This window comes from Anser cygnoides, chromosome 2 (assembly GCF_040182565.1).
Source record: "Anser cygnoides isolate HZ-2024a breed goose chromosome 2, Taihu_goose_T2T_genome, whole genome shotgun sequence".
NCBI classification, from domain to species: Eukaryota; Metazoa; Chordata; class Aves; order Anseriformes; family Anatidae; genus Anser; species Anser cygnoides.
This window is the reverse complement of record NC_089874.1, coordinates 104,576,671-104,584,748: the sequence shown is the minus strand read 5'-3', so window position 1 is coordinate 104,584,748 and position 8,078 is coordinate 104,576,671. Positions and strand designations below refer to the sequence as shown.

Sequence of the window (8,078 nt, the reverse complement as noted above, 5' to 3'; positions counted from 1 at the left end):
CACCTCCTTTGACCTGCTGTCTATATATCTTTTGATACATGCATAAGTATTGTTATTCATAGAATCCCGTTATGCCTTTAGTTGTCTACTTTGAAGATTTTATGACAAATAGCCTTGTTATGTAACAATTATTTCCTGGATTATTATTATCTAAATTCTAGGTTAGTATTGCTAATGGGTAATATTAAATTAATACCATTGAATTAAAAAGCCATAGAAACAAAGCTTTATTAGGATTGTTTGGTACATGCTAGAAATCAGAAGAAAATGAAAAAAAAAAAAGTATTCCTCTTCTGAAATTCTAATTTTAGAGAGAGGTTCTGTAAAAGAATTACACTGTTTTTCTCTTCCTAATCTGCATGCCCAAGAAACAGAACTACAGTCATTTATCCGCTCTAGTCTGTGCATAAGGTTTGGTGGTGTCTCATTTCTGTTTGTTTTGTTCACTTACTTAGCCCTTTTGGAACTAATTATATCTTCACAGGTGGTGTGGTTTAACCCAGCAGGCAGCTAAGAACGAAACAGCTGCTTGCTCACTACCTGTCCTCCCCACCACGGGATGTGGGAGAAAATTGAAAAAAAACACAAAACAAAAAAAACAACTTACGTGTTGAGATAAAGACAGTTTAATATGACAGAAAATGAAGGGAAAATAATTAATAATAATAATAATAATAATAATAATAATAATAAAATATAAAGCCACTGATGCCCAATGCAATTGCTAACCACCCACTTACCGATGCCCAGCCAGACCCCAAGCAATGCCCCCAACCCTGGCCAAATCCCATTTTATTGTTCAGCATGAACAATAAAATTATGTAAAATATGTAAAAATATGGTATGGAATATCCCTTTGGCCAGTTTGGGTCAGCTGTCCAGTCTGTGTCCCCTCTCAGTGTCTTGCACACCCCCAGCCTCCTCGCTGGCAGGGCAGCGTGAAAAGCAGGAAAGTCCTTGATGCTGTGAAAGCACTGCTCAGCAACAACTAAACCACTGGTGTGTTATCAGCATTGTTCTCATCCTAAATGCAAATACAGGACCATACCAGCTACTAGGAAGAAAATTAACTCTATCCCAGCCAAAACCAGGACAAAGTCTACTTTTTTGTTAGGTAACTGTGAGCTTTTCTGTTGCTGCAGAGATGAGATTAAAAATTAAATGACTGTTTGCTCCTTCCTTGCCTTCAAGTTGCCTTCTCTTTCTTCCATTTATTTTCTTCATCTATGGGACTATATCTAGAGTTGAAATACAGTAAAGGATGACCTTCCGTCCTTATTTCATAGAATTATTTAGGTTGGAAAAGACCTCGTAGGTCATCTATTTTCAAATGTGTTGTTATACTGCTTGCTTCAGTTCTATGAAATCCTGTGGAATAGTATGAAATTATAGTAAGAATAAAGACAGGTTCCAACAACAAACAAGATCAGGTTCTAACAACTGCAGTTTTAAATTTTTGTTTGTTTGTTTGGAGAATACCTGAGGAATTTCATTTTCAAAAGGTTCCAATTTTAATGTGTCATGCCCCTCTGTTTTCCAAGCTGGTTAACAATAATGTTCCCATCTATTGCTATTTGTGCTTGAAGCGCCTTTTTTTTTTTTTGTATTGAAGAACAATAGTACAATTTAATTTTTTGTATTTGCTTAGGAAATGCATCAATATAGTAAGTATAATTAACTTCTATGTTTTGAAAAAAGACTTGCTCTAACTTTCTTCTCTAAGACAAATTACATTATTTTCTTCATTGGCTCAATAATCCTGAAAAGAATCGGGTCTCTTCCTTTGGGATCCCAGGATCACATTAGAAAAAGATCAAAGTTTGTCTTTCGTGTTTCGTTAATGCTCCTCTGCAGATTTTGAAAAATCAGATTAGGTGTACTGCTAAAAATCAAATATACTCCAAGGGAAGGGAGTCCACCTCACACTAGTCAGGGATGCAAAAATCCAGATGACAACAGATGCCATGTGTCAAAACATGTGTTACTGTTTTCTGTTTTTTTTTGTTGTTGTTGTTGTTGTTTTTTTTTTTTTTTTTTTTTCCTCTCCAAAAAATAATGACTGTGGTCTTACTCTCTTGGCAGGTGTATAAATATTCTCAGTATGAGCTTACTAGGCATTGTTTACTTACCTAATGATTTCTAGGAGGACAACTGTGATGGTTTTACTCAGCTGGGCAGCAAAAGTCCACCACAACCACCCTCCCATTGCCCCTCCTCAGAAGAAAATTGGGAGAAAATACAATGAAAAGAGCTCATGGGTTGAGATAAGGACAGGGAGAACACTCGCCAATTATTGCCACAGGCAAATCCGACTCAACAAAGTGAGATTAATGTAATTTATTACCTACTACTAACAAGCTAGAGCAGCGAGAAACTAAAAGCAAACTAAAAAACACCTTCCCTCCATCCACCCTCTTCTACTTCCACCCCCCAAGCAGTGCAGAGGAACAGGGGCTGTGGTCAGTCCCTAATGCTTTGTCTCCACCGCTCCTTCACAGTCACTCTCTGCCCTTGCTCCACGTGGGGTCCCTCCCACGGGATGCCATCCTTCCCAAACTGATCCTGTGGGGGCTTCACACAGGCAGCAGCTCTTCAAGAACTGCTCCAACATGGCTCTGTACCACAGGGGCCATCCGTCAGGAGCAAACTGCTCCAGCACGGGGTCCCCCACGGGCGGCAGCTCCCCCCAGACCCCCTGCTCCTGTGTGGGCTCCTCTCCACGGGCTGCAGCTCCGGCCCGGGGCCTGCTCCTGTGAGGGCTCTCCATGGGCCGCAGCCTCCTCCAGGCCACATCCACCTGCTCCACCGGGGGCTCCTCCACGGGCTGCAGCGTGGAGATCTGCTCCATGTGGGACCCATGGGCTGCAGGGGGACAGCCTGCTCCACCGGGGGCCTCTCCACAGGCCGCAGGGGAACTGCTGCTGCGTGCCTGGAGCACCTCCTGCCCTCCTGCTGCACTGACCTTGGGGTCTGCAGGACTGGTTCTCGCTCCTCTCTCCCAGCTGGTGTTGTGCAGCTGTTTTTTTCCCCTTTCTTAAATCTGCTCTCCCAGAGGCCCAACCAGTGTCACTCTGGCTCATCTCCGGCCAGTAGCGAGTCCCTTTGGAGCTGGCTGGAGCTGGCTCTGATCTGACATGGGGCTCACAGAGGCCACCCCAGCAGCCCCCTGCTACCAAAACCTTGCCCCATAAACCCAGTATAACAATATAATTCACTATGGGAAGTTCACATGTTCACAAGTTTGTATGTTGGCAACACCTGTTCTGTAACAATTACAATAAGCCTAAAGGTTAAATGGCCAAATCAGACCAAATGGAGATTTTATTTGCAACTAAGAATAGCTGGGTATTCCATTTTTTAAAGTAAACATTTACAATTGCTTTTCAAATCTAGCTCCACAGATACCAGGTTCCTTGCTATCTTTCCCTAGTAGTTTTCTAGTTTCATTAAGTCTTGCAATCCAGAAGCTTTGAAAAGTTTTTGTTTGCCTTTGTAAATTTGATTTTCTCTCCAAAGTCAATGAGTTATTGCATTTCTAATTTATTTCTTTTAAGTTTATAAAACATGCCACCTGCATAACATGAGCCATACAATTTCACATGGTAACTTCCCAAATTTAATCTATATTTTTTAATTAAATTTGAATATACCTATAACAATGGCATAAAATCAAGATTCCTCCAAGACTTGGTGAGTACCACAGGTGCAACAGAACGGAACCTGAGTTTTGGTTCTAGCTTTACTATTTGCCTACCATGTGCGCTTTTTTTTTTTTCCTTTCCCCTAGGTTTTCCTAGGTTTTCCTTCCACCCCCCAAAAAACTACATATTTGCGGCAGCCTTTTTTCCAAATGTATGTCCTGGTGAAAAGAACTGATTGGGGATTCAATATATAGTTAATGGTACTTCCAACAGTAGTACTCTTCACAGTGTCATATTGATTTATTATTTTCTTTTAATTTTATTTTTATTTTGTTAAGGGGGAGGGAGAAATAGGGGCATAAATCCTCTATTAGAAAGCTTCACTTCTGAAGGCATTTTCAGTTCTTATCCAAGTTACTTAACCTCCTCTCAGATGAAATGACTGCGTATCAATTTCTTTAGGAATTGCAAAATTGTATGAGTAAGGGCAATGGAATAGAATTCTTGGTTGCAGGCAGAAACTGCAGTAAGAGTAGAATGGTGGGAAGTGAGGTCTGCATCTTATGAATGGATTGAAATGTAGTTAGTTACAAAGGGATAACATACAATGTAAGTTATGATGTGTACATAATTTGATTTAAAAAATGTGGATTGATTTCCTACAGTAGGGATAATGCCAGAGAGTATTCTAGTGGGAGATGAGATATATGTGGATGGAAGAGCCATGGAATATGTATAAAGTAGCTGTTTTATTATTATTATATCGTTTATATATATATATACATGCACAAATTTGATACAGGCTTTTAAATTTATTTATTTTTGTTATTATTATTTTCATAGAAATACCTAGGTCCCTCCTGTAATCTCCCCCCCTTTTTTTTAACTGAATGCCCTGTGTCTCCAATCAGTGCAGTAGATTTTGTGAATCAGATTCATCAGAGAATCCTCTTAGTTAAATGAAGTCTTGTAGCCATAGCTACTACTCACAATGAAGACTTCTATAGTGATGAAAAGGTGATGAAATGTTAATAGGGAAGTAGAGTTATGCTCCTTAAATTTATAAGAGCCCTGGCTTCTCAGTCTGAGATTATGACATATGAATTGTCAGTATTTTGTATATGAGTTTTTTATAATTGAAAATATTTAGCCGTTCAGAGCTATAGCAAATCATATTAACTGCAACAAACTGTATCAGCTTTATACCTCTAGGACCTGCCATATAGTTGGCCAGGAAATCTGCATAAGAGCAAGAAGTAGCATATGAATCCACCCAGTCTGGTTAAGACTTATGCATGTACTTAATTACTACAGTTAGAATAATTAATTTAGGCTTTTACATAACGTTTAGGTGACTGGGGTCATAGTCTTCAGTTTAGAAAGGTAAGAAGGAATAAAAATTGAAGAAAGTAATATTTAGTGAAGAACAACGTGGAAAAATGTTTTATTTTGGATAAATGACTTGCACATAAAGGAAAAATGTTGTGGTTTTAGTTTTGATAAAGCCTGACCAATGGGGAGTCATTTTCAAGTTACTGTGGAGTGGCCCTAATGTTGTAAATAATCCTATTGGCCAAGTCCCAGTACTGTGCGGATGAGAAAAGGATGCAGGAAATTCTGTTGTTTACACGTCTCTGTAACACTGAGAAGCAAGAGGAGCCCAGAAAACTCAGAGGGTAAGGGGTCTTAAGTTTGGGGGCTTATTGCTTATTTTTATATTTCTCATTTGGTACAGAGTATGGGTTACTTTCATACTGATAGTAGGGAGAAAAATGGTCTGAAATACCCAGCAAAGTACTGAAGATCAGAAAATAGTTATTTGAAGTATGTAGCTAAGTTAGATTTAGCTAGATATTTCTCTCCTTTCCTTTTACTAGTGCTGGGTAATATTAATCCTAACACCCTATTAAACATAGAGGTGGTTGTTGTTGTTGTTGTTTTTCAGATATAGAAGGGTACTTATTTACCATAACAAGGTAAGTTTTTTAAATTTTCAAAGTGGTAGTTTGTTAAATGTTTATTTCTTATTTTTGATTTAGAAGTTAGTACAAATACAGAGACTTCAAGACTTACATTGTTTCAATGATGAAATCGTTTTTTAAATCAGTGTGAAATACATCTTTAACAGGATATGCTGGAGTAGGATAAACTCGAGTAGTTTTCAATAGTTATTGGTGGTATAAACCTAAAGTGTCACGAGAATTCTGTTATGAGTTTGCAGCTGTTCATATTGCATTCTGTTCTTAGAAATAGTGTTTTCACAGTGTATCTCTTTTCAAAAATTCCTCTATTTAGATTTATAATCCTAATTTCCTTCAGAAAATATCAGAGGATAGGATAAGAAAAAAGTGTATGTGGGGGGAGGTGTTCTTAGCTATATGACATTATAATAATGCAATGAAATATGGCTTATTAATACTATGATTTGTTGATACGGGACAAATATTTTAGTTTGTCACTGTTTGAAAGGTTAATATACCAGATGGTGTGCGAGTATATGGATGACCCATTACCAATGAGAAAGGGCCAAATTTCAAAGGTAATTCTGATCAGTTTAATAAATATACATAGCAGATAGAACTAACAGGCTACTAAATGTCCAGTTAGCTGCATTTTATTTTTCTCACTTCACAAACAAAGCCATTTTGTGGAGCAGATTCTTCTATGCATAATCTCATTGCTAGAAGCCTAGCTCTTATTCCAGATCACCTGTGTGTTAGAAGACTTTCATTTTGGGGTCTTTTTTTAATGTACTTCTTTGTATAATATACTGAAGATAAAAGTATTTCTGTAAAATATTAGGTATCAGTAATGGAATTAGTCATATCTACATCAGAAAAACATTCCAGAGAACTCTCAAAAACCTTTGAGTGAAAAAATAATGAAATAACATGTCTGTCATTTTTACGTAGGTGCATGTAGTCTGCTTTTTATTAAGGCCAGTTTTTCACATTAAATATAAAGTATTGATATTTACTTCAGATAAAACAGAAATAAGTTCATCAGAGAATGAATACTTTAAAGCTGCTGGTAATGAGCAAACTTAAAGCATTGTAGTTAACTTCAGCACCAAGAGGTGTGGATCTTGGAATCATTTAAAACATACAAATTTATTATTCTATTGGTTGGCTAATCTGTGGGTTGAAGAGACTAGCAGTTGTTATCCACAATAATAATTCTATATTAAATTTTCCAGTAATATCTGCAAAATTTAGCAACATAAATTTTCATGTTCCAAATTGCTTTTTGTAAGAATAAAATATCTTGTCTCTTACCACTTTTACTGCACAAATTTTAGTTAGTGGTTTTCCTCTGAAATATAATAGGCAAGTACATACGGAGAGTAAGGGCAACTTTTTATCAGGAAAAAAATATTTTTTTTCCTAGTGCAAGTCTGAATTCAACTAGCTATATTTTTGTAGCCTATAAGTATTGTAACTATGAAGTACATATTATTTTCAATTTAAGTGTTGCTTTCTACTTCTTTTTTTTTGATATATGTCAATTGCTGATAAATGAGGAACTCATTACAGCAGTACAATTGGATAAAGTATTGTCAGCATTCCAAGGGAAAAGCAAGTCAAACTTTCTGGCTACATTAATTGTTTATGTAAACAAGCATATATATCATGTGCTTTAAAGTGTATAAAACTAAACCTTTTCATTGTTGGGTTTGATTTCATCCACTTGCAGACAAACACCTGAACAATCTGACATCAAGTTTAATACGTATAATATCATATATATCATATGCATATATATATTTATTATTAATAATAATTAAAAGTGTCACACAAATATAAACTTTTCTGTTCCAAGGATTTGTTCTGTTCTGTTTGTGCAATCCAAGAGAAGTATACTTCAGAGAGTATGAAATTTGGCTCCCTAGAGGATACCTAGAGATTCCAGAGGAGGAAGCAGTTCCTTCTCTGCTTCTAAATTGTTTATATAGGTGTAAAGGGTGCTGTTACTAATGTCATTATCATTACTGGGGGTCTGATTATATGCACTCCAAAAGTGTGATCCATCTCATAAGTAGGTGGCAAGGCAATTACCTTTCTGTGATGGAGTTCCAAGCAAACTGCATTTGGAAACAGCAGTTTTAAGGGAAGTCCCATGAAAAACAGATAAGCACTTTATTTGCATTTATATTAAATTACATTGTAGCAAAATGGAGAAAAGAAAGCAAACAACAAACTCTTGAATAACTCTGAAACTGAAGTATTCAACTTCAGTTTGTGTGCTTTGTTTTCCTAGCATGGATTGATACATAACTCTTATGCCTATAAATTCTGAGTCCATCTCTTCAATGATCGTCTAGACTCCTTGTTCTTACTCTTCACTTTCTTTCTCAGCTTTGAATCTTTTACTCTACTAACTTAAAGAGTTATAACTGTAATTGAAAACTGAACATTAATCTCATGCATTTGCAAGGAC

The 8,078-nt window shown here is 36.8% G+C and overlaps 1 protein-coding gene across 8 annotated transcripts in view; it reads left to right on the top strand.

Annotated features, from left to right (window-relative positions):
• The first annotated feature begins 5,196 nt into the window (after positions 1 to 5,196).
• CCDC102B (coiled-coil domain containing 102B) overlaps positions 5,197 to 8,078 on the top strand; it is a 169,778-nt gene continuing 166,896 nt past the window's right edge. For 7 of the 8 annotated variants that reach the window (XR_007169805.2, XM_048080874.2, XM_013191006.3 and 4 more), the window contains exon 1: positions 5,197 to 5,317. The gene's annotated coding sequence lies outside the window, so the exon portion shown is untranslated. Of the gene's footprint in view, positions 5,318 to 5,586; positions 5,618 to 8,078 lie in introns of all 8 variants that reach the window. The other variant, XM_066992743.1, reaches the window with a different exon arrangement.